Genomic DNA, 26,222 nt, shown 5'->3' with positions numbered 1-26,222 from the left:
ACAGTAGAACTGCATTCTAGTTAACTTTGGAAATATGACCTATTTGAGGATGTCCCCACTCCATTCTCAACAGAGGAATATAAAAACATAACTAGGGTAGCTAATTCTGCCCTCCACTACATTCCATGAGTTTTACTTTTTCCTGGGAGCAAGAAGTCTTAGATGAAAGTTTGGATATGTCAGGTGCTCAGTTATTCTTAGCAATGCTCCCACCCTTCCCTTGCTCCTGGGGCAAATAGATGGCTGTGTGAGTTGTGACTCTATGCACAAAAATGCACCATTCAAACATCCTATGTGCTGATGGTGTAAGGGATCTTCAAAGGCAAAGTTGACTTTATGTTTAGAATCTAACCTCTAGAGTGATATGTTAATCAAGTAAATACCAAAATTATGAAAGGTTACACAATCTCCAAAGTCTATAGAAAGAGAAGATATCTATCTTCTATATCAAGATTTCTCAATTGCTTTTGAACCTGACATCCTTTGAAAGATGTGGGAAATCTCAAGCTCAATTCCTAACCTTGAAGTTGTATAGATCTATTGTAACAAAAGCAATACAATCATGATTTATTTTTGTAGTTTAAGAAAAATACGTTTTTTTAATTTTGAAATCTAGGATTATGATCTCTCTCTATATATGTGCTTTGCAAAAGGAGTCCTCCTTTCTCTTGGAGATTATGATACCCTTTGCTCTTCAGTCTTCCCGAGCCCCGAATCATGCCCTGAGAATCTTGGGTGTGGGTTTCAAAAGGGAAATAGAAAAGTTTCACTAGAGAACAGTCACTCAGTTAACCAAAAACAAGGGCCATTTTAAATTTAAGAGTAAAATTTCAGAATCTGAAATTTGTGCTTTTAAGATAAAAGGGAGGAATCAGAGGATGAGCAGGAGTATTATTTCTAGTGTCTGACTGCCTATTTCTAAGGAGATGAAGTGTGGTATATCTGTGATTATTGTCTGTATTGATAACTTTATATCTTAGGAGTATTATATAATGATTTTAAAAGTTTTATTCATCCCAAACCAACTTCTCTATTCTTCTCTTATTATTTTTTTAAAATTTTCCACTTGTTTTTAATTGGTGCAGATTACAGTTGTACATAATCATGGGATTTGTTGTTACATATTCATACATGTACATAATATAACAATATAATTTCACTATCACTCCTAGGATTTTCCCTGCCTTGCTTCTTCTCATCTCTTTGTCTCTGTCTTCCATTTTACTGATCTCCCTTTGATTTTCATGAGATCCCCCTGCCCACACAACTTTCTTTTCCTTTTTCCTCTCTAGCTTCCACATATGTAAGAAAACATACGACCTTGACTTTCTGAGTTTGGGTTATTTTGCATAACATAATGGTCTCAAGTTCCATTCATTTTCCTGCAAAAGACATAATTTCATCTTTTTTTTATGGCTGAATAAATCTCCAATGTGTATATATCTATTCCCTTTATCTACTCATTCATTGATGGACACGTAAGGGTTGGTTTCATAGTTGGGCTATTGTGAATTGTCCTTGTGATACAAATCTGGATATGCGTATATTAATATAATATGATGACTTTAATTCTTTAGTATAAATATTGGAGTAGTATAGCTGAGTCATGTGGGGGTTCCATGCCTAGTCTTTTGAGGAAATTCCGTACTGAGTTCCATAGTGTTTATACTAATTTACAATCCCACGAACAGTGTAAGTGTTCCATTTTCTCTACATCCTCTCCAGCATTTATTATCATTTGTATTCTTGATGACTGCCAATTTGACAAAAATGCACCATTCAAATATCCTATGTGCTGAAGGTGTACAGGATCTTCAATGACAAAGTTGACTTTATGTTTAGAATCTAACCTCTAGAGTGGTATGTTAATCAAGTAAATACCAAAATTATGAAAGGTTACACAATCTCCAAAGTCTATAGAAAGAGAAGATATCCATCTTCTATATCAGGATTTCTCAATTGCTTTTGAACTTGACATCCTTTGAAAGATGTGGGAAATCTCAAGCTCAATTCTTAACCTTAGAGTATTATTTCTGGTGTCTGATGCCCATTTTGGCTGTGTGAGTTATGGCTCTGTGCACAAAAATGCACCATTCAAACATCCTATGTGCTTATGGTGTAAAATTGCAAAATCATATTAAGCATTTTTTATGGTTTATATATTAGCTGAAATCTCAGTGTAGTTTTGATTTGCATCTCCCTAATTGCTAATGATGCTGAACATTTTTTTTCATTTTTTTTTTCTTGGCCATTTGTGTTTCTGCTTTTGTGAAGAGTCTATTAATTCATTAGCCCATTTGTTAATTGGGCTATTCTTTTTGGTGTTAAGTTTTCTAGATATTAATTCTCTGTCTGAAGAGTTGCTAGCAAAGATTTTCTTCCATTCTGGAGGTTCTCTATTCACATTCTTAATTGCTTTCCTGTGCTGTGCAGAAGCTTTCTCATTTGATGCCTTCCCATTTATTAACTCGTGGCATTATTTTCTGAGTTTAGGGGTCCTATTGATAAAGTCGTTGCCTATGTCTATATGCTGAAATGTTAACTCTACTTTTTCTTCTAGGATTTGCATTGTTCTTGGCCTCTCCTTATTATTGACCCAGCTTTTTTTTTTTTTCCTTCAGTGCTAGGGACTGAACCCAGGGTTGCTCAGCCACTGAGCTAAATCTCCAGCCCTTTTTGATTCTTATTTTGAGACATGGTCTTGCCAAGTTGCCCAGGCTGGCCACAAACTTGCAATCCCTCTACCTCAGTCTCCCAAGTTTTGAGGATATTGGGTGTGTGCCACTGGTCCCAGCTAATGATCTACTTATATTTAATTAATTATTCCTTTTTTTCTCTTCTCTTTTCTTTTCTTTTTTTTTTTTTTAAAAAAAAAAAAACTTATGGGGAATGGAAATGGAGGGAAGACAGGGAGAGGAAGCATACAATTAGAAAATATTGTATAGAACTTCTGGATAATTTTTTATGAAAAAATGAAATTTGAGACCTCAGAGTCTAAAATTAATTTGCAAGAGACTCATCACTTTATTAGAAAAAGAATCAGAGTAAGTCTGCTTTTCTGTCAGACTTAGTAAGTATCCATTGGTTTTGTTTGTCATCCATTTTTGCATTTAGGAGGGGTGCCCCAAATTTTCATTGGGGAGCCACCCTGCTTGGTCTTAGTCCACTAACCCCTTTAGTTCCATACCAGGCAATGGGTAGAGTCTAAGCTCAGCCTCTCGGTGTCTCTCTTTTGGGAAGCTACATTTTGAGTGGAAAGACACAAAAATGGGAATATGTCTGGAAGTAATTGTTCTCATGACAGCATCCAGAAGAGATTGTTTATTAATTCCTACTACCTGGAGCCTGAAGCTCTCTGGTTCTCTCCTCTGTCCTACTATCACTCAAGTGCCCAGATTTTTTGGTTTTATGAGCTGCTTTACAGCCTTCTGATAATTTTCTCCTTTTTTCTTGCTTAATTTAGTCAGAGTCTAACTGATAGACAAAGGGAACAACAAAAAATCCAAACACAGGAAGGATATCAAAAGATGACTGAGCTCAGATTCCTAGAGAACATTTTCTCATCGAACACACATTTGCAAACAAAATGGTAGGCCCCAGACATTGTTTTGGGAACCCGATTCAGCAACAAATAAAAGCAAATATTGAGACTAATAGAGGTTATACCATATATCTCAAAAACTAAATTAATAGGTCAATGACATCCATTCAACCCTGTTTGAGTCAAATTTTTTTTTTCTGCTGTGACCAAAACACCCGACATAAACAACATAGAGGAAAAAAAAATTTATTTGGTTCTCTCAGTTTCAGAGGTCTTAGTCCATAGATGGCTAATTCTACTTCTCCAGGATTAAGGTAAGGCAGGACATTATTTGGAAGGGCATGGTGAAGGAAAGCAGCTAGACATGGCACCAGGCAGGGGAGGGAGAGTGAGAAAGGGAGAGCTACTTCACTCAACAGCTCTCACAACCCAATCATTTCACCTCTAAACGTTCTTGCATTGTCTCACACATGAGCTTTGGGGGAGATCTAATATATAAATCATAAAAAATGCTTAAGATAATTTTGTATATGATCTTCTGTAAGAACTTCTAATAAATATTTTACAAAGATAATAAGAATATTAACAATAATGCAGGTGAATCTTTTAGAAAAGAGTTTTTTTTTTTTTCCCCCGTGTGGAAAAGCAAGTAGAGTGTTGATTTAAATTTCTCAATGATCAGAGTGTTAAAGTAATATGTTTTGAAAAGAGCCATCTATAAAACATATCCATATAAACAACAAAACTTGTAAGTGTGTAATGGGCAAAAAAATAAAACTATTGGAATAATGCATTTTCTTCATACTAACTCTATCCATTATTTTTTTACAGTTTTCTAGCATGTAACATTACCCTTCATAAAAATGATATTTTAAAATGAGATGGGGTTGGTAAAAGAAACAACGAGTAGTTAATGGAAGGAGGATTGCAAAGCTGTGCTCCGCTGGAAGAGGGAGAAGAGAAAATAGAATTCATCTGGGCTTTTTCTGAGCCACAGGCCATGGTCCATAGCCTTTAAAGGGGTGAGCAATGCTCAGAGCCAAAGATTTTTATATCCCTATTTTGGTTATTTGTTTCTTTTCTCTGAAAGAAATCAAGCGCAAGCTATTTGAAATAATGAAACTCACTTCAATATAATACTTCATAAGCAGAGTTGTGAATCTTGCATGTATTAAGCATTTAAAAATTCTTCATAAATTCTTGGATGTTTATATTCTCTCTAAATACAACACCGTTTTTGCATGATACATCTTGATGTAGTCAGAAGAACATGAATTTCCATTCCATGATCAGAGCTCTAGTCCTGATTTTGCTATATTCCTGCAGCCACGTGACCTTTGGCAAGTTATGTGACTGCCATTTGAGTAAAGAGAGGTTACAGTTTCTAGCAGCAAGTGGTAGGTACTTATTTCCTTCCCTCACTTCTATTCTTGATTCTGGTAGTCCTTCTAATTAAGAGAACAGCTTACTTATAATTAGTAATAGTTATAGAATTATTAAATACAAGGGAGACTGTTAGAAGGAAAGAGATAGGGAAGGGTAGAGAAGGGAAGGAAGGGTAGATATGATCAAGGTATGTTATATGCACATATACATGTACCACAATAAAAACTATCATTCTGTGTAATTAATATACACTCATGAAAAAAAATCACACTTGGAATCCACTGATATTACATTTCAATTAAGAAAAAAGACACATGCTTTCAAGTCCTAAAAAAAAAAAAAAAGGGAGGGGGGAGTTTTAAATTTTTATACTTGTGTTAAAATGCAAATATATGCTATCACAAAATTTTAGAAAAGGGAATCATTTGGGATATAAATTTTTATTTTCCCATTTATTCAATAAACATGGAGTACCTATTCAGTGTGTGTGCTCTGTGCTAGGCATTTAGAATGAAAAGATTTATGATCCTGAACTTCAAGGAGCTGGAGTCCAGGGTGAAGCTTACATGCAGAGCATCACACACAGAAATGTAGAGGGGAGCACAGAATAGGGGAATATCCTTCCCGAGAGTGTGGTGGACAGTGGCAGGGGATGCTTTCCAGGGGAGGAGGTGATAACATCAACTCAGTCTCTAAGGCTTTAAGTAGATATTATCTATGCAGACTAGAAGGGGATACTGGAGTGAGTAATATGACATTTCAGTCAGAGAGGGGCAAGACTATCACAGGCAAGAGAGATGAACCCACATGGTGTATGGATGAGGTGTGTGTGTGTGTGTGTTTAAGGGACTACTCGCATTCAGTGCCATGGTGCACAGAGCTGGGAGGGAGGTCTAATGAGACTGATGCTATTGGAGTGGCAAATGGGTACCTGATCATGGCCAAGTTGCTTAAGATTTATGCAGAAGAACAAAAGGAGCCATGGGCTGAGTGGAAATGTCTTTGCTGAACCCTGTGAGAACAGCAGCGAGGGTGGGGAAGCCCATGCTGTGGTCTGTGGCACACAGATAGTGTTTAAGGGTTTGAACAAGGTCAATTGCAAAGGGACAAAGAAAAGTGGGACGTACTGAGTGCTTGGTCCCCAGTCCATGATTCTAATGGGGGTGATGGTGGAATCTTTAGAAGGTGGGACTTCATGGAAAGACGTTAAGTCATTGGGGCTGTGTCCATAATCGGGATATTGAAGCCTTGACACCCTCCATTCTCATGCTTTACTTCCTGGCTTTCCTGAGGTGAACAGCCTCCTTTGCTACATACTCCTACCAGAATGTACTGTGCCTCTACAAGCCCCAGCTACAGGGAGGAGCAACTATGGACAGAAACAAGAGGCAGTATAAGCCATTTCTCCTTATAAGTTGATTATCTCAGCTATTTTGTCACAGTAACAGAAGCTTCCTAATACCACAGGCCTGGGATTTGGGCTAGGAATTTTGGCTGTGTAGACTTCCTGTCACACATGGAGATAATAAGTAGATTTGACAGATAATATTTAAGTGAAAAAAATTAATTCATTAGAAATCACTAGATGTGTATCTCCTTTTCCATTTATTTATTTTGACAAAATTGTTTCCTCTACTGTGCATAAGTTTTCCTTTCCTTAATATTTGAGGCTTTTATATTTGATCCTACAGAGGGCTTTCCTAACTCTTACAAATATTCTTAGCTCCTTGTCAGATATGCTTGCAACTGTTTGATGTAGAGAATAATCTAAAAAAAAATATTTTCCCAATATTAAAATGTACCTCTTGGAAGCAAATATCAGCTCTTAACCAGAGCTTTCCTAGAAGCAGTGTAGACCCACAAATCTTCAGCTCCCTTCCCTCCTGGGTAAACTGCCTGATCAAAACAGCAAGCCACTTGCAGAGCAGAAGGTTCTGATATGAAAGAACGTGCTAGAAGTATAACAATGTGTTTTTCAAATTTGCACGCATACCAAAAACTATATTGACTTAATACACTTAATGGCTTTCAAAGAGCCATTAGGCTCAACTAGGTGAATATTATGTGTATTATCAAATACATACAACGTATGTCAAAATAGGCTTTGACTTGTACACATAATGGGACAAGTGAATTTATCTTTGAATTCTTTACTCCTTTTTGCCAAGTTACTTTGTTAGCTCCTTTTAGAGCAAAGCCCCACATTTTCCCAAGGTTGAACTGTTTGCTTTGTTTTAAAGTTCAAGGAATAACTAAAGAGTGCATTTATCTGTTGTTGAGTGGGCCAAGTGAGGGCCATTCTACCAAGCTGAGACCTGCTAGAGTTTCCTTATTAACACAGTGTAAAAAACTTAAGGAAATTAATGTAAAATGTCTACAGGTCAGAGTAGTTGCTTGAAAAAACAAAACAATAAAATGTCCTCTATCAATTACAGCTTGAGGAACTTTAACTTGACAAGCTCCATATTTAGATTGGGTGTCTTTCCAGTTGCTCTCTGTTACCATAAGTAACTTTATACCATAAGTAAAGGAATTAATAAGTATTGACATTTTTTTCTTTAACAAGCAATTTTATTGCAGAAGTAGAAGTTGAACGTGGAACATTCACAATCAGAATGAAAGGGCAGGCAGGATGGCAGGTCTGGAAAACTCATGAGAAAATTCTCATGGATTTTAGAAAGATCAAAGAAAAGACCTTATTTTATAGTTGGGAAAATATTTAACTTTGATTTTTAAGTACAAGTTACCAAACATTCAAAATCCACATATAATGCTTTGGGGAAATGGAACAATGCCTTCATTTGATAATGGAAAGGAAAGCTTTATCTTTGACAATACCTTATGTAGTATTTATAAGACTAGTTGATTTTTCAAGAAGTCACTATGAAATTTAATGTGTTGACTTTTATTTCTGAAGAACTGTGTTGTTTACCTGGTTCTCTTAGAAGCTATTATAGTATTTGGTATCCTTTCCCTGTCGTGGTTCAATCAGCCAATGTGTCCCCTTCTGAAAATTTCCGATTCTTACCTGGACACTCCCAGTAGTAGAGCATCACTCACGGGTGGCATACTACAGTAGAAAGACCGTTGGACTTGGAATGAGAAGATAGAATTCCAAGTTTCAACTTTTTCACTTAAAAAAAAAGTCCTGGGGAAATAGCTCATTCCCAAATGTACTATAAAACAAAGTCATCTGATGAGTTCTCTATATACATATACCTGGATCATACTCCTGAGTTTCTGGTTCATGAGTTTAGTGACTGGTCCTTATTGTTTAAAGAATTTGGGATCCACAACTACTGATAAATCCATTGAATTCTAATGTTCACATTTGTGAAGTAGGAATAGCATTCTCTGTCCATCATGCAGGATTATTGGCGAGATTAAATACAGTGATGTATTCATGGTATATGCACAATGCTCAGAGGAGATTATCTTATTTTCTTCTCCCAATTGGACCTGATTGTCCTAGGTCAGGGATCCCAAAAGTAGATTCTAGGGAACAATAGCCCCATGGGATGCTCTATGGAAAAGATGTACACTGGCCAACTGCACTAGGCACATTATGCTCCTTTCCAGACTATAAATGGGGTCCTTAAAGGGAACCATTAGAACATTAAAGTTTCTGAAAGTACTATAAAATAATGACCTGGCTACATCTGTGGTATTCACTGTTTGCTGATGTTCACTATTCTTTTATTCCAATTGCCATATACAATGGAACATGAATTAAGGAATACTTTTTTTTTCAATGACACCCAGTGTTCTGCCTTTTTATATCCTCTCTCAGGGAATTAACTGATTGCTTTGGTCTGATTGAGACCAAGCCTTTCTGATCATCCTAATCCATATCTGCTCTTTTTTTTTAGAGAGAGAGAGAGAGAGAGAGAGAGAGAGAGAGAGAGAGAATTTTTTAATATTTATTTTTTAGTTCTCAGCAGACACAACATCTTTGTTTGTATGTGGTGCTGAGGATCGAACCCGGGCCTCACGCATGCCAGGCGAGCGTGCTACCACTTGAGCCACATCCCCAGCCCCATATCTGCTCTTTTTTTGAACTGCTAGTTTAAGTGGACTCTTATATTGGAAATGATTCTATTTAACTACCATAGTTTTTACTTTAACTGCCTGAACTTATGAAGGCAGAACACAAATGATTTAGAAAGTAATTAAACCATAAATTCAGAAATAAAATTAATAACTAAACAGTAGAAACTCACAAGTCCATGGTTGTTAAAATAAAGGAAAGAGATCATACCTTAGTCTTGAATCCAGTAGATGAGGTAAAATTAGAAGTGCATGTTATGTTTAGAATTCAATTAATCCAATAGTCAAAAATAAACTTGGTGGAAATTTATAGAGATGCATTAAAAATAAAGTGAGTATTGGAGAATTGCCCTATTGCCCTTAAGTCAATGATTACTTTTCATTTTTCTTATTAATGCTATCCATGGAAGACTGAGCCTCAGAAATATGCCCTAGTAGTCCCCTAGTTGGGGGAACAGAATATGATTATGTAGGGTTTTTGTCTAATATCATTTGCTGATCTGTACTCTTAAACTACGTAGAATATTTACAATCTAAAACATCTTTGTGGGAATGTCAAAGTGTATTTCCAACTGAGGTGTATTTGTAAAAGAATCACCTACTCTACTCATTCCATGCAGCATATGCCTACCTGAACTCATGGTCTTTGGAAGGATGAGTGGACAACATGAGAATGAATGGATGTAAAGTGTAAGTCAGGTCAGGCAGAGTTTGCAGTAAAAATTTTCTCCAGATAACTACTCAAAAAAATATGCTTTTTTTTTTTTTTTTGCAAGCATCTTGCTTTTGCAGGTTTGGTATGAAAATCTCAGAAGAACAGCTTTGCCTGTGAGCTTTCCGATATTTCCACTCTGGTCCTGGCCAGAAACACTGTGAGAACACCCTTTCATTTGGTATTTGAGCCCTTATGCCTCTGTTCCTGGCGGCAGACCAAAGGGAACAAACGCAACTGAACATTTCAGAACCTCAAAATAGTAAACCCAAAATGGTTTGCTCTGCTTTTGGTTCTAAAAATGATTGACCCGAGTGCCTTGTTCCAAACGATCTGCTTGATCCATCTCTAGTGTAGATTACTGGATTTTAGAAACCTTTGGAGACCATTTTTAAAAATAGATAACTGAAAGCAAAGAAAATAGTCAACATTATTATGATACAGTTATTCATCGCCACTGCAGAGACTAGATTTTATAAGTGTACTTTATGTTCCAGTGGGAAGTACTTTGAGGAAGAAGGGGATTGGAATTTAGAGTGGGATATCTGGGCTTGAATGTGGACTTGGTCCATTACTATTTCACTACTAGGGTATATTTCTGAGGCTCAGTCTCCCATGGATAACATTAATAATAAAAATGAAAAGTAATCATGCCCATTTTAATTGAGTCACCCTGAAGAGTAAGGTATTTTTTTTAACCTTTATTCTTTTATTTTTATGTGGTGCTAAGGATCGAACCCAGTGCCACGCACATGCAAGACATGCACTCTACCAATTGTCTATATCCAGCCCCAAGAGCAAGGTATTTTTAAGAATATTTTCAAAATTACAATGCCTGAGATTTTAGGAATGACAGTAAATCACAGTGACTAGAACTATCAAACACATCTTGGTTCAAATCTGTGCTCCTCTACTTTTTAACTCTGTGACTTGTGCCTGTCACTAAAAATATTGATCATCAATTTTCTTATATGTGAAATGGGGATAAGTTTGTTGGGAGATGTAAACAAAATAATGTGTACAAAATATTTGGCACAAAGTTAATGATGGAAAAATTTCTGGCTATTAATAAATGCATAAAATGATGATGATTATTATATACTAATAATTCTAGGTGCTAATCAAAATACAAACAGAGCATCTGAGAACTCTCTGAACCCTTCTTTCATAAAGTTGCATACTCTTACAGAATCTTATTGGGTGAATTGACATAGGAGCAGTGCCAATATCAGTCCAGGGCAGCTTAATTGATAAGATCCAATACATGAGTTGGACTCAACATAGTTTCTCTCAAGGAGAAAGGAGAAAACTTTTGCTAGGCTAATACCAAGCATGAAGCTGTACTGACTTTGGCAATATTTAGGATTCAAATTTCACCTATTAGAAGAGAAAGGCGAAAAGGTGTAAGTACATGCAAAGGCCATAATAAAATTGTTATGGAATTAGAACATTAAACCCATGGTCTCTTAATTCCAATATAGTAGTATATTGTTTTTAAGAGTACTGAATTAAAGATAGGATGTCTCAAAAGCAAGCATTTACTTGTCTCAAAAGCAAGCATTTACTGCCAAAAACGTGACTGGTCCAAAATGTGACTGCAGATTATGTTATATTTCCTATACATATTAAATACTGAGCTTAGTAGATATTAGATTTGATTAAATATTAAATATCATATTCTTCATCCAATTAAGTCTGTACTGAAGGAATGACTAGCTTGCTGCCCCTATATGGCATTAGTTATGTGGTATTGTGTCTTCTTCCCTTCGTAGTTCAATTTCTTGAGAGAATATTCTCTTTGACAACACTTTTTCATAGAGTTTTGAATCTCCAGGACTCTCCACCCCTGGAGACTGAGGTTGTGTTCTTCATGGACACATTTGACTTCCTGAGGGCCATATCAAATGACAGTTTGTGAATGATCCTGCTCCTTTGCTGTTTGGCATCATTGACTATTTTGAAACCCCCTTACTTTCCTTCTGTAGCACTTTTCTTGTTTTCTTCTCAAGGTTGGTGAATCTTTTTTCTGTTGTCTTAAGGTGCTGCTCAGAATTCTGTCCTTTGTCATCTTCTCTTTGCCTGATACTTTATCTTTAAGCAAACCCATCCATTCTTGATACTCCAGTTATCTCCTCTGCTTACAGGTCTGGCCCACCATAATGTTTCTCCTGAGTGTGTCTTATCTCCACCTGGATGTCTTCAAGCTCAGTATATCAAGCCTGAAGCTCATCAATTGTCTCTGTAAGTCAGCTCTCCTATCCCTTCCCCTATGTTTCAGCCATTTTGTTTGTATATAGGAATAAACTCTTCCTTGTGTTAAAACCTCAAAACTTCAGCATTATCTTGGTCCCAAGGTTCTTGTTTGACCCCCAGGAAACTCCCAAGTCTAATTGTAAGCCCTATCAATTTTGTCTTACCATGTCTGCCATCACTTACACACTAGACAGGCTGATGTAAAGGTCTGAAAGACTCTCAGTGATGCTCATTCTTGCATTCTCAAAAGAGTGGCTGAAACTCCAGTCCTGCTTATGTGCACTTTAGGACAGAAAGGAGGGAGATCACAGGACCAAAGGGCATCTGCCACCTGTATCTGCCACCCTTCAAGGGGAGCTTTCCTGAAACTGCCACCCCAAAATCTTTGCTTATGACATTGAATTAACTAGACAGTGCTGCACCCTAATCAACCAGGGAGGCAGAGGAATGAACTTTGGAAACTCTGGATGCATTGCTGCTCCAATAAATTAAGAGTTCAAGAATGTGAAAAGTGATACTAGGTAGGTAATCAACAATCTCTACAAACCTGTTCTTTCTTCCCTGTTTTTTTAAAGTGCCACTGAGTCTTGTAGTATGGAAGAGACTTCCATTCTTCTTTCCCACCATTGTCATCTTATGTCACAGCCTCACCCTCCTTTTGATTACATCATAATGTCCCTACTCATCAATCCGTTCATTGAATATGAAAGTATTGGAGATGGGTACTGTGCTGCATGCTAGGGATATCAAAACCATGACCTTTTCCTTGATTTGATCATTATATGTTATGGACATGTCTCAAATTATCATGCTGTTTCCAACAAACATGTCCAATTATTATGTATCAATTCAAAATAAATAAATAAGAAGCCCAGACCTTTGTCTTCAGGGGCTTACGGTTCCACTGGGGTGAACAAGGTGGCACCCTGATTCTACTGCAACATAAAAGGTGACATAATAGAGATGGATGAAAGGAATTGTAGAAACAGAAAATCCTGAGTTACTCAATGGGGAATGGCTGAGAAGACTTTATGGAGGAGGTGATTTTGTCAGCTAAGTTGCATAGTACTAAGGGTTTCTCAGGCTAACTCGAAGAGAAATAATAAATTTTCTGTGTTTATAAGCTATTACCAATGAAAAACAAAGTGGTTATATACTTGACCTCACACTGAATTTAATTTTTAAAGAAAGTAATCATAAGTGAAGGCAATTTAAAATATAACATTATAGGGTGCAGTGTTGATAAATGAGGGGAAAACGGATTCTTAAAGAGTGTACCACTCACTTACCGTGCCCTGAAATTAACTAAGAACTCATTTGTCAAGGGTGTACCTACCCTACAGAAAATTCTTCCAATTAACATCAAAAGCGATCATTCTTAACCTTTCATGCATTAAGAAAATCTTGTCTGCACCCAATGTTCTGTTCATAATCAATGGAGCCCTTTATGTATGCTATTTCAAATTTATCACTCTGTATATGCTGTAGGTCCTGAAGCCAGATTCATGTGTTTTCTCCTGCTTCTTTTGGGATTTTTCTTTGGTCTTGGAGGCATTTCACTCTGCAGTTTCTCATAGTTAGGGATATTTGGTAGCTATTGACAGCATGTGTTGGTATTCAAAGACCAACAATGGCTAGATCAGAAAGTACTTTTTTGTGAGGTGGGGGATTAGCTATGTTCTGAAAATGTCCGTCATAGCACTATCAAGTTATGCTAAGAAAGTAATGCCAGTGTTTTGTCACATCAGTTCTAACAATAATGTATTATTATAAAAAGCATGCATCAAGGTGCACTAAGTAATATTTGATGCTTTTGTGCTTATAGGAAGATTAATATTCATAAACTTTGGGAGTGAAATAGTGCAAAATTCTTGGTGGCCATTATCATAATAAGAAATTACGATAGATTAGGATATTGTCTCTAAAATATGATGTCTAATTTCATCCAAGAATCTACCTATAGATATAATTTAAAATTTAAAATTATAGGTAAGACTTGAAGTAGAGGGGCTGGGGATGTGGCTCAAGCGGTAGCACGCTCGCCTGGCATGCGTGTGGCCCGGGTTCGATCCTCAGCACCACATACAAACAAAGATGTTGTGTCCTCCAAACACAACAAACACACAAAAAAAGACTTGATGTAGAAGGATGGCCATCAGAGCAACAAATAAGGTGCCAAAGAGCTCAAATGTTATGTAGTCAACAGAATTTGTGTCTTCACGTAATTTTTTACTAAATGAAAAAGTCAGTCAAAATAAGGTCTCAGCCCTAGATATGGCGATATATATCATAAATGCATACATACTTATCTTTCAAATGATTTGTATCAGAATGTTAACAGTGATCTAAGTTTATTATCTTTAGAATTCTCTGAATTTTCTATATTGAGACTTGTGAGTTTCATAATCAGGAATAAAAAAGGAAATCTTCAAAGAAAAATTAAACAAAGATCATGGAGTAGAAGATGAAGGATTATTCTTCTTCATGCAGTAGAAGTAGAAGTAGGATTATTCATTGGCCTTTTTTATATGTATTCTGTGTACACTGATAATTCTCAGGCTCACATCTAGGGTGAGGTCAACTTCACCAGGAGGCTTAATTCAGATTCTGGTGGGGGTGGGTGCTCTAGTCCCTGAGCATGACTCCCTGCTGCCCCTCAGCACCCTGTCCTCTACAATGCTAATAAATATTTCTTTCTAAGCCCAGCTATTGTGACGTTATTCCCTCTCTTGAAGCATCATTAAACCTTCCTGATGGCTCACAGACTAGCCTCTGCTTGCTGCAGTCTGATACCCTTGGGTCTCCTCATCTTCCTACACTCCAACCCAACAGACAGCTGGTTACCTTGATGATCCTTCAGCTTGCCTGCCCCACCACTTTATCCTCATTTTTTTGCTTTGTCCTACTTATTCTTCAAAGCCCTGCATATATTTCCAGAATGTTCATTCTGAGTTCATCTTTCCCCCATTTTTTTCCTCTTGGCACTTTATTGATCTATTTTTATACATTTATCAGGATTTTAATTGTGTAATAGTTACTTCTATCTTTCTGTTCTTGTATTGATTTTTAGTACCCCCAAATTATGTCACCTTTGGTGATATTTCCAGATGATTCTCAAATGTTAGCATACATGACAATTATCTAAGGGTTTGTTGAAATGGAAGTTTTGGACTGCATCACTGATTTGTCTGGTGCAGTGCACCTGGGGGTAGGCATGAAGATGTGCATTTATTTATTTATTTTTCTTTTTTGTTTCCAGAGATTGAACCCAGGGGCTCTTAAGCACTGAGCTACATTCCCAGCCCTTTATATATATAAAGGGCTGGGAATATATATATATATTTAATATATATATATATTTAATTTAGAGACAGGCTTCACTAAGTTGCTTAGGGCCCCAATAAGTTGCTGAGGCCGGCTTTGAACTTGTGATTCTCCTTGATCAGCCTCCTGAGCTGCTGGGACTTCAGACATGGACTACCATACCTAACTGAAAATGTGCATTTCTGAAAAATTTTCAGGTGATGTTGCTTCTAGCATGTGCACCAAACTTTAAAAACCACTGCTTTTCAAAAATGAGGAGAAATGAACAAGTACAAATGAGCATTCACCTTGCTGTGGTAGCTAGGACATAGAAAGTCAAAGTGTAATATTTAGACTGAAAGTCCTGGCTTTAGATTCTAGTTCTGCCACTTGATGCCTGAACGAATTACTCAACCCTTATGACCCTGCACTTTCTTGCCAGACATCGGGGATATTATTACCTTTTACTCAGGTCTGTCCTGAAGGTTATGTGAGATCATGTGTGCGAAGTGACAGATAACTGGTGGCTACTCTTATTAATACATTTATAATACACAATAATTTTAGAAGATAGATTTTTGCCCTCATTGGCATCACCACATCTCAAAATGTCTTCTAACTAAAGAGTATTTCCATTGTGGTGAGTACAAGAATAATTTCTATTTTATTTTAAGAGGCTGTAAGAATTAAGAAATCAAGCACATCAAAGTAATTATTAAAGAAAGAGCTGGCATCTTAAAGCCTCAACTTATATAAAGTTGCTGAAGCAAAATGTCATCTTACAATGCTTTGCGACTTCATGGCTTTAGTAGTTTCAGGAGCATTATAAAATGTAGTTCAATTTTCTTTATTGTTGCTTTTCTTGGGGGGGTAGAAGTATTTTTTATTATAGATTTTATGATAAATAACTTGGCTTCAGCAGCACTTTTGAATTTGCTAGACATTAAAACAATAGAGAAAGACCATTTTATAAATTGAAAATTCACATGTGTGAACACTAAATGCTGGGATTTGATTTCTTTGTTTCTATAGAAACAAAAGAAAATTGAGATTAAAATAAGCTAAAATGGAATTATGTTTTATGAAACAGATAAAGGAGCTTATTTTACTTGTTTCCAGTGTAGTATGGTAAAATAAAATTTTTATTTAAAACCCGAGCTGTCGGTGGGTACTTCTGCCTTCTAAGGAAAAGTTCCCATGGAGCTGGGGGAGGGGGCAGCTGGCATTGTGGTGCTTGGCAAGATTCATATCAATAGAAAATCCAATTTCTTTGTTTTTTTTTTCCTTGCAATTAAAGAAATTGCTGGTGATGGTTTGGAGGGATAGGGAAAAATATGAGTCTTTTAAATGCAAAATTTCATGCCATCCTCTCTGTGTTGTTCCAATAGTGAGACAGTTTAGTAAAGATATTATATGACCTTGCGAGGAAGAGGAAGATGGCGGCGAGGGGAGTGCATTGCCCCCGTGTGCTGCTTCACTGTGTGGGAGTATGACAAGTCAGGAAGGCTAAAGGCTATCTTGTTAGGAATTTCCAGCAATAGTGGGGTGCTCCGGAACCTGGAGGAAGGATTTCCATCGCACGAGGATCGGCTACGGGGACTCAAACGCGAGAGGNGATGGTGGAGGATGGGAAAGGCAGCGGAGCACAACAGACACTAGTATGGCAATATGTAAATCAATGGATGTGTAACTGATGTGATTCTGCAATCTGGGTATGGGGTGAAGGTGGGAGTTCATAACCCACTTGAATCAAAGTGTGGAATATGATATGTCAAGAAATTTGTAATGTTTTGAACAACCAACAATAAAAAATTAAAAAAAAAAGATATTATATGAATCTGTCTTGAGTAGTAGCTAAAGGTAGGCTAGCAGCTGAATAGGTCAAAGAACCAACATTTCCTGTGACAATGTGAGGGAAGCTGAAGCATGTGTGGTCCCCAGCCAAAGAGGAGGCAAACACTCTTAAGAGGCCAAGGTCTAGCCCAAGGAGAGGGACTGTAGAGGGAAGACCATCCTAGTTCCATGGGGCTGAAGAGCTAACAAAGCAGATGCCTCACACACATCATTGACTTGTGTTGCTTCCATGTAAGACTGAGATATTTAGCAAAATTGGACACATTCTAATACCTGTGTGACTGGTGTTATAGGAATCACGGAAAAGGAGCTAGATTTCAATTATAGGATTGGTATAGATCAAGTGAAAAATGTGATTTTTATAATGCATCAGATGTGGGTGTTTGAGGATTACAGGCTGGAGAAATAGACATTCTGATTAAAAAGTCACATGAGTCTCTATAGGAATTTACAGAAATATTGAGAAGGGCTGTGTTAGTCAGCTTTCCATCACTAATAACAAAGTACCTAAATAATTAACTTATAAAAAGAAAAGTATTACTTGGGCTCAAATGGGCACTGGGTGTCCAACACTGTACTGATGGGAGGTGAGGCTTCCATAGGAAGACAAAACTCACATGAGAAAGGAATACCAAGTGGAAATGAAGCCATTTTGGAAAGAAACTTGTCTAACTGAATGTTGACAAAAAAAAAAAAAAAAGTTGATAAAAATATGTTTGGAAGCCAAAGGAAATGCTAATACAAATGGCTTTAATAATTGGAAAATGTATTATCTAATACAAGAAAAAGTCAGGGGGTAGAGTGATAACTCTGAGTTTGGTTCCTTTAGCAATTCAATGGCATCATCAACAATCCAAAATTTTCCATTTATTTGTTCTACCATTCTGAGTATGATGGTCATGGCTCCATGCTTCACACCATCCCAGTATGTTGTTACAGGGCTGCTGCAATCCCAAGCCTTACGACTCCCAAGCTTTGTTAAAACAGGAAAAAGGAGAGAGAATACAAGCTTGTCTGGAGGGCCTTGATTTTTTTTTTTTTTTTTTGCTTTAAAATCTGGTAGCCAAGGAGTAGAACTTCTGGAATGAATTTACTCCCAGATCTGAGGGATCCAGCCTCCCCTAAAAGATTTAGGTACTCAATACCTGAAGAAAAACAAAGTTTTATAAGCAAGGAAAACAGGAGGATGGCAGGAGAAAAGAAAACTGTGACAGTAGCAAGATCTGATAAGACATTTGTATTTTATGAAATTTTAAAATGATCTCACACTATGGAATATATAGTTTCCCTGATTTGGATGCCTGATTATTGAAACATGGCCTTTCTTATAATGATATTTTCTTATGTCTAAACTATATCAAAGAAATCAAATAGAGTTCCCAGATTTTAACACAGAGGAAATAGAAATTCTAAATAGAACATTCCTCTTGGAATCCACTTAACCTCCTGGGTTTTGTATTATTGCATTTGGTTCAGTCATAGGGTCTGGTATGAGATTGTTTTATTTGGCTTGGCTAAGTCCACTGCATGGTTCCACTCATTCGGTCTGTTCTCTATTTGTTTGATTTTATAATCTACAAATTCATATCCTGAATACTGATTTTTTTCATTTAGTAAATGAATAAACTTATTTTGAAATTATATTACACATTTTTGAAACTTCCAAAAAAAATTTAAACTGCATTTGCTGTATAAGGGAGTCATTTGAGATATAATTCAAATCAGGAAATACTTTATTTAAGACAGATTCACCTTAAACATTTTTGGTAATGCTCCATAAGGGAAATGTAAAATTGTACTGGTTAGTGGGCTCTTCACAAGAAATAGAAAGCTAAGCAGCTTTCTTTGTGACATTTTAAAAGCATGGTGTAAGTAAATCTGGTCAAGATAGATTTAGGTTCAAATCATGGATTAAGTATCATGCATTTCACTCATATTATCAGGTTGCTGAAATGCCCATATCACATTTTGGGTATTTTCACTCACATTATCTATTATGAGTTACGTGGTTTTATGGAAGTTATAAATGTTTCAGAAGCTAAGTTCTAGCATAGGATTGATAAATCCTTATAAGCAAATGGTGATATTTAAAGATTTTTCAACCATCCTCCATGCATTGCTAAGGATTGGATAGCTGTTTTACAGGCAGAAGGTTTTGATGATCTTGACAACTGCATTTCAGACTTTCTTTTTAGTCCTTTGGTATTCAGTGGAACTATAGGATAAGCATAAATAACATTTACCAATAGAAATTCTATGACAAACCATGTTGTTTTTTGTTTATGAATAATTTAAAGTATTTTTAAAAAGTGGAATTTTAATATTCTCAAATCCAATAAAATTAAAATAGAGAGTGACATCTTCCCCTCTGTACCCTGAGTTTGGTGCAGCAAACTCATTTAACTTTGGCATCTTTCTAAATTTTCGTATAAGATTTTGGACTCAAAATGTTAGCTTTATAAATATTTGCCAAGTGAACAAGTGAACATACAAAAATTAATTTCTTTTATTATGATAATATCTGGGCAAGGTGGGATATGCAACCCCAAGTATTTTGAACACGAATTAGGCTTATCCTACAACAAAATAGACATTTTAATGGTAAATCGTTAAGGACATCAATATGAAATGCTCCTTAATTACAAGGAACCCCTCTGAAAGGTGTGTCTGCAGTGGTATCTTCCTGTTGGCATCTAAGAAGTACAAGCCAGCAATATCAAATTTTTTCTTCCTGCTTGTTGCATAGAATATAAAACATTAAATTCTTTTGTTTTGCATTAAAAAATGGCAACACACAATGGCTATTCTTCATAGAAAAGACATTTTCCAGTATATCAATTACGAGGCCAAAGGCCCTTGTTGCCTACTTTTGATCATGCCATTCTTCCTAGCACCTGCATCCTGGTGGAGGTGGACCCTGGAGCCAGCCATTGAGTCTGTTTCCTTCTGGCAGTGGCACCCATGGGTTGAGATGTTGGTGTATGGCAAGGAACAAGAACATTGACAGAAGAGACCATATTCTTCAGGATCTGATTGAGACAAATATGTCTCGGGCTCTGGATGTCAAGTATGCATTGGTGAGTGTAAGAGACACAGGAGGGGCAGGTTTCTGAGACTCTGCCTTCTTAACAAGTGCCAAAGGTCTTCTGGTGTGGGTGGTCCAAAATCTCCACAGAAACTTCAGTGGAGATAGTTGAAGGTGACAGTGACTAAATGAAGACCAGGTCTTCAGGCCACTGCAGTTGGATGATACCACCTCATGCATAAGTTTGCTAAGCTGGTATAGTGGTATAAATGTCAGAGTACTGGGTTTGAATTCTAGCCCCTTCACTTACCAATATGTGCTCCCAGGAAAGTTACTTAACTTCTTCTTTTTCCCTGGCCTTCCCAACTGTTGAGTAGGGACGATAATAGTTGATACTTTTTATAATCTTGACAGAACTAAATACATGTGAAGTACTTGGAACAGTGTATGGCACTACACAACTGTCACATGTCTACTCTGACTCCATTAATTCCAGGTCATCAAAGTCAGCTTCCTCCTCTGTCAAGGTCATGCCCCATTTTGTAGGACTGTTTCTTATGGGATAAAATGCTTGTATCTGTTTAGGAGTATGGGTGAGAGTAAATGAAGACACTGATGATTTCTTCTCTATCATGGAAATCTCTCCAGATAAAGAACAAGATATTGATTAGGAATTTATTAATTCATGTCAAGTAAAGACAGAGATGGAAATGGATGCTAAAGGACATATTATCAGAATTCAGGATACAGATGGAGAATTTATGTGATTCTGTACAGTTTTAAATTTAGAGTTGTTTTATTCCAAAGACTAAGACAAGAGGAAGGAAAAAATTTGGCCTTGGATAGTTATATTGATATAAGGAGTCTTCCCTATTTTCAAAACTTAATTGTGGGTAGCTATTGGATTATTCACTGAATTTGTCATTTCTCTCAACCCATTTTCTGACTTTTACCCTTAACTACTCTCTTTTAGTGATTATTTTTAAAAGTCTGTGCTTTGAGACTATTTTTTTTTTTTTTAAGGGCGAAGAGAAGAATTGGAGTGGGAGAAAACAAGAGTTGTCATGGGAACCAGAGCCTGCAATCAGAGGAACAGTGTGCAGGGTAAGGGATCCCACAGGTGCCAGGTGTCCCTGGGACCTCAGGGACAACTACCCCCAGGCCTCATCTTTTACTGTGGCTGACCATCTTCTTGAAGTACAATGGCTATTAGAAGCTTTTTCTCCTTCTCCTTCTTTTTCTCCTTCTTCTTCTTCCTTCTCCTCCTTCTCTTCCTCCTACTCGTTCTTATCACATGGGGAGAAATATGGATGGAAATTCCGCAGCTATTGTTCATGAGGTCAGAGTGGATAAGAAATTCTAAATTAAATGAGAAACCTCTACATTGGAGGATATATTTTATCTTTTTTTTGTTTTGTTTTGTTTTTCTTGTCATGGCTTAAGAGTTTCACCATGGAAATGCACAGAAGGTTTAACAATAAGCATGCTAAAGAAATAGCTACATATGATCTGTTCAGTGGAATAGAAGCAATATGATCAGGGCCTGATGGACCTAAATTAACTCATTTAAAAACAGTATTTTTAAAATTTGGTTAAGAATTTCCTTACTTTTGTTGGTGAGCTAGTAAGTGTTTATCAACTGTCTCTTTTAGAAATAAACCCCTGATTTATGGTGTTGACTGATTTCCATAATTCTTCCACCATAGGCAATATTGAGCCACCATCATTATCCCAGTGAACAGAGTTAAGAAGCAGGGTGGACAGTGGGAGCCTAGGAGTCTGTTTAAGCCAGTAACAGCCAAACACTATTTACATCCCAGAAAATATGAGAAAGAGGCCAACCAGAAGGACTGTGCTGAGAACTGGCACATCTAAAAAAGCTCCATAGCTTTTGTAGAAAATGATGAGACACTGCCGTCATGCAGGCAAATCAGATTGACATGGAGTAACTGCATAGCATTGAAAAATCCACCCAAAATTCATTGTTATACTAGTTTTCTGAATTAACTGAATTAGGAAAATGTTTAGTTATTCTTACAGGTATTAATTGCATTATGTTAAAAAAAAACCTCTAAAAAACTGTTTTCTATGTGTTATGGAATATAGCAATGATCAAGTATGAAATGATTAATTATAAGAGCTGTGACCTAATTGGTGAACTGATACATTTGATGAATTAATAATTTGACTGGATTATAGGGTATAACTGTAACAGGTGAGGTATGGCTAGAGGAAGTAGTTTCCTGGGGTCTGCCCCTGAGGTTATATATCTTGTCCTTGGCTCCTTTTTCTCTATGTTCCCTAGCTGACATGAGTGGAGCAGCTTTCTTCCACAATGATGTTCTACCTCACCGTGGGCCCAGAGCACTGGAGTCATCTGACCATGAGCTGAACCTCTGATATCATGAGCCAAAATAAACTTTTCCTCCTCTATGTTGCTTTTGTCAGGTGTTTTGGTAACAGTGACGAATACACTATGGTATATTTATCTTTCCTTCTCTAAAAGCTTATTACTATGTCACTTGATTTCATTTCATGTCAGAAGACTTTGCCTTGGAGTACAAAATTCTTATATTTCCTATGCTATGGAGAGATGTACTGTATATTTATTTCCCCCTGATGTTCTGTATGATGCCTGTCTCTAATGGATGAAGTAAAGTCCTAGAGAACAATAGCTTTCTGTCACTGTCCAGACCCAGGTATATACAGATCTATCACACTGAAATGTAAGAACATGTATGTAAAAATTGTTAAAAGGGAAAAGTAGGGCTAAAAAGAATGTACAGGTGGTCCTGATAGAGGATAGAGGGAGTGGTCAATGGACAGAGATGGTTGCCCGAAGCAAGTAGTGGTTGCACTGAGATTTGAAGGATGAGCCAGGACCCTGTATGAAGTGAGTCAGGGATGAGGTGGGTCAATATCTTGGTCAAAGCGGACAGCTCATACTGTTCCTGTGTTGGTACGAAGTACCGCATTTTGAAGCTGCTGCAGAGACATGCCTCCTGCAGTATGGGATGGGAGTAGGTGTGCAAGGGGCTAGTATCCAAGTGCTAAGATTTTGTGTCTGGGTCCTTGGGTTGGGAATAGGGATCAGCTGGGATAAATGGCTAGATAAGGTGTCATCAGCAAGGGGGCGAGAACTACTCAGGGGGTGATTTCATGAGGAATTTTGTTCAATTTAGTGAACAGTGTTGCTCTAGGATATGATTGACCTGGAATCAAGAAAGGAGACTTTCCCCACTTCTGGGCATTCTACAGAGGAACCAACAACCATATAATCATGACTAAAGAAGTCATGATATATCCCAAGGATTTGGCAGGCTTGAAATCCCAGGAGGGGAACTCCCAGAGAGGGAGAGTCCTGCATTCCAAGGCAGGGGTGGCCGCCACACCTTGGAAAAGCATGTCCTGTAAGTGATTTGGAGGCAGCAGGCTGTCAGGCATGGTTTTGTAATTTGCATAGTTGGCACAGGTAATCAACAGGGAGCAGGTACAGGAGTGGGGTAGGGGAACTTTCATCCTGCACTCTCTCAGTGCTCCCTGTCTTCAGGGCAAGAGACCTGAGGTGGGGCTTTCTTGTTATGCTCACTCAGGTTTTAGGCCAGTGAGATGTTGCCTTGAAATAACTTGGGAAGAGAGATTTTTCTGGGGATAGTGAGAAGTTTCTCCAGTTCCTTGTCAGCTAGGAGGAGTTTGGAACATGAAAAAAAGTAGAGTTCATGTATTTCATTTGTGTTGGGCAGTAATTGATTATATACTATATGGTTGTTTATGATAACCTATGTACATATATGACTATATATGTTCCAACATGTACATGCATATTTAGGTGGTGACGATATGTCTTAAATATATTCGTATTCTTTCTTTTCCCCCTTCCCTGGTGCATGATTTCCTGCTTACCTCCCTACAACTACCACCACTCACCCACTTTTCCAAAGCATTCTCTTGCCCCAAGAAGGGTGAAATATTTCTACTGGGATTACAGAAAGAAAGAAGAATGTTGTTATGATTTAGATATGAAGTGTCTCCCAAAAGCTCATGTGTAAGAAAAATGAAAGTTTCGAAGTGAAATGATTGGATTATGAGAGCTTTAGCCTAATTAGTGCATTAATCCACTGACATGAATTAACTGGGCTATAACTGTAGGAAGGTGGGGAGTGGCTGAAGGAGGTGCGTCACTGTGGTGTGTCTTTGGGGTTTGTATTTTGTCCCTGGTGAGGGGAGCTCTCTCTGCTTTCTGTTGCCATGTCCCAAGCTGCTTTCCTCTGCCATGCCCTTCCACCATGAGATCTCTGAAATTGTGAGGGCTAAATAAGTTTTTCCTTCTCTAAAATTCTGCTCGTTGGATCTTTCGGTCCCAGGGATAAAAAATCTGACTAAAATAGATACAACATTCAGTTTATAACATCAGGTATAGGATTTTGTTGAGTCTGTAGTAAGTTAGCATTTATTGGAAAATAAACTACTGAATTTCTTTAGTTCTCATTAATTCATTAGGAGTCAGGCCTGGAGGATGAGATCATATATGACTTTTTTTGGTGCATATTAGCTATACACAATAATGGGTTTAATGGTGATATACATGCCTGTGACATCTTGATCAATTACACTCCCCAGTGCCTCATCTTCCCTTCCCTTCCCTCCTCCCTGATCCCCTTTCTCTACATTAATGGTCTCCCTTCTATTAGACTATCTGTCTTTGAGAGGAGAGCTCTCACCTCTTGAACAGGGTTCTTCAAGCAGGCAATGTCTCTAGAAGTCAGAAAGATGAAGAGGAAATTCCTTTTCAACTTAGGTAAACCTCGGTGAGAGGAGGAAGACAGGAGATGTGGCAGGATCAGACTGCATGCTGAGGGATAGGAAATCTGAGCAATGATTGAAACAAGGTAGAGATTTCTTCTCCCCTGTGTGATTGCCTAGAGAAGGAAAGTTAAGGGTGGGCTAGCACTCCTCACTATAAAGGACTCAAGATCCACCCATCTTTCTGCTTCCTCACCATCCACATTCCCAAGCTTCCTCATGATTCAAGATTGCTGCTCTGGCTTTGCGTCCTCATCTGCACGCCAGCCATTATAGAGAAAAGGGATCAAGAAGGCCATATTCCAAGTTTGACCCCTTAATTTATATTCCATTAGTCAGAGTTTGGTCATTTGACCCCTTAGATACAAGGAAAGGTGAGAAATGTGATTGTTTTTGATGGAAACCAAGTGGAGAGCCAAAATTCTGGTGTGTTGCTGATGAAAGGAAAAAAGAGAATCAATATTGGGGGCAGGTGGAGAGTAGGCTGATGAGATCTGGGTGTGTGTTGGGAACAACCAGATTTGTTTAAGGGTGTCAAGAGGCCAGAAAGATGAAGAGCCTTGCCCACACCTGTGGCACAGCCTGGGGAGCCACCATGAAAGTCACCACTTTCTTAATGTGGGCACCACAAGATGCCATCTGGGCTTGACAGAGTTGCACCTGAGGCTGTACTGCTTCTGTGCACAGTGTGTGGCCTGTTGGGGTTCACAAGTTCCCACAGTCCTCCAGGAGATGCGGGTGTGTTGGGTTGAGCTGTGTGGTAGCAAAGATCTGGAGCTAGAGTAAAATACATGGAGTCTTTGAGATTAGAGGTTTGGCATATTTGGTAGTGAGAGAGGACACCTTGCCTGTCAAGGCACAGGCCACAATAGCCTGGCCTTCTCAGACACCAGATGTACCTAGAGTCACCACCCCTTCTTACTCCCCTGAAGACACAGGAAGCTCCCTCATACCCAGTTACCAACTTAGGCAGGAGCAGGGGGAGAACTGCACATTCATCTGAGAGAAGTTTGGTTACCACAAAACGATGAGGTCCATTGGAGATGTCTCTCATTCTGAAACTTGGCAAGGTAAGTTTTTTTCCCCTTTTTCCCATAGGACCTAGTGGGCTGTATAGGGGTGGTGTACATGGGAAGAAAGGCTCCTGAGAACACTTAGCTGAGCTCTGCAAATAAAGAAGCCAATTTTTTCATTAAGCGTCTGCGTAGCATGTGAATGAATTTGCTATCCTGCATATGTTAAGTAAAATCAAACTTGCAATGCCAAATCATTTGCTCTTGAGTTCACCCTCGTAAGAG

The 26,222-nt window shown here is 37.8% G+C and overlaps 1 long non-coding RNA gene across 4 annotated transcripts in view; it reads left to right on the top strand.

Moving 5' to 3' along the window:
* LOC125612500 overlaps window positions 1-24,741 on the top strand; it is a 49,562-nt gene extending 24,821 nt beyond the window's left edge. For 2 of the 4 annotated variants that reach the window (XR_007342870.1, XR_007342869.1), the window contains exons 2-5: window positions 11,831-11,927; window positions 19,988-20,173; window positions 21,145-21,225; window positions 22,427-24,741. This is a non-coding gene — a long non-coding RNA (uncharacterized LOC125612500). Of the gene's footprint in view, window positions 1-8,859; window positions 10,489-11,830; window positions 11,928-19,987; window positions 20,174-21,144; window positions 21,226-22,426 lie in introns of those variants that run through there. The other 2 variants (XR_007342868.1, XR_007342871.1) reach the window with 2 other exon arrangements.
* Window positions 24,742-26,222: the final 1,481 nt, after the last annotated feature.

Source organism: Marmota marmota, unplaced genomic scaffold (genome assembly GCF_001458135.2).
Source record: "Marmota marmota marmota unplaced genomic scaffold, marMar, whole genome shotgun sequence".
Taxonomy (NCBI): Eukaryota; Metazoa; Chordata; class Mammalia; order Rodentia; family Sciuridae; genus Marmota; species Marmota marmota.
This window is presented reverse-complemented; position numbering and strand designations above follow the sequence as displayed.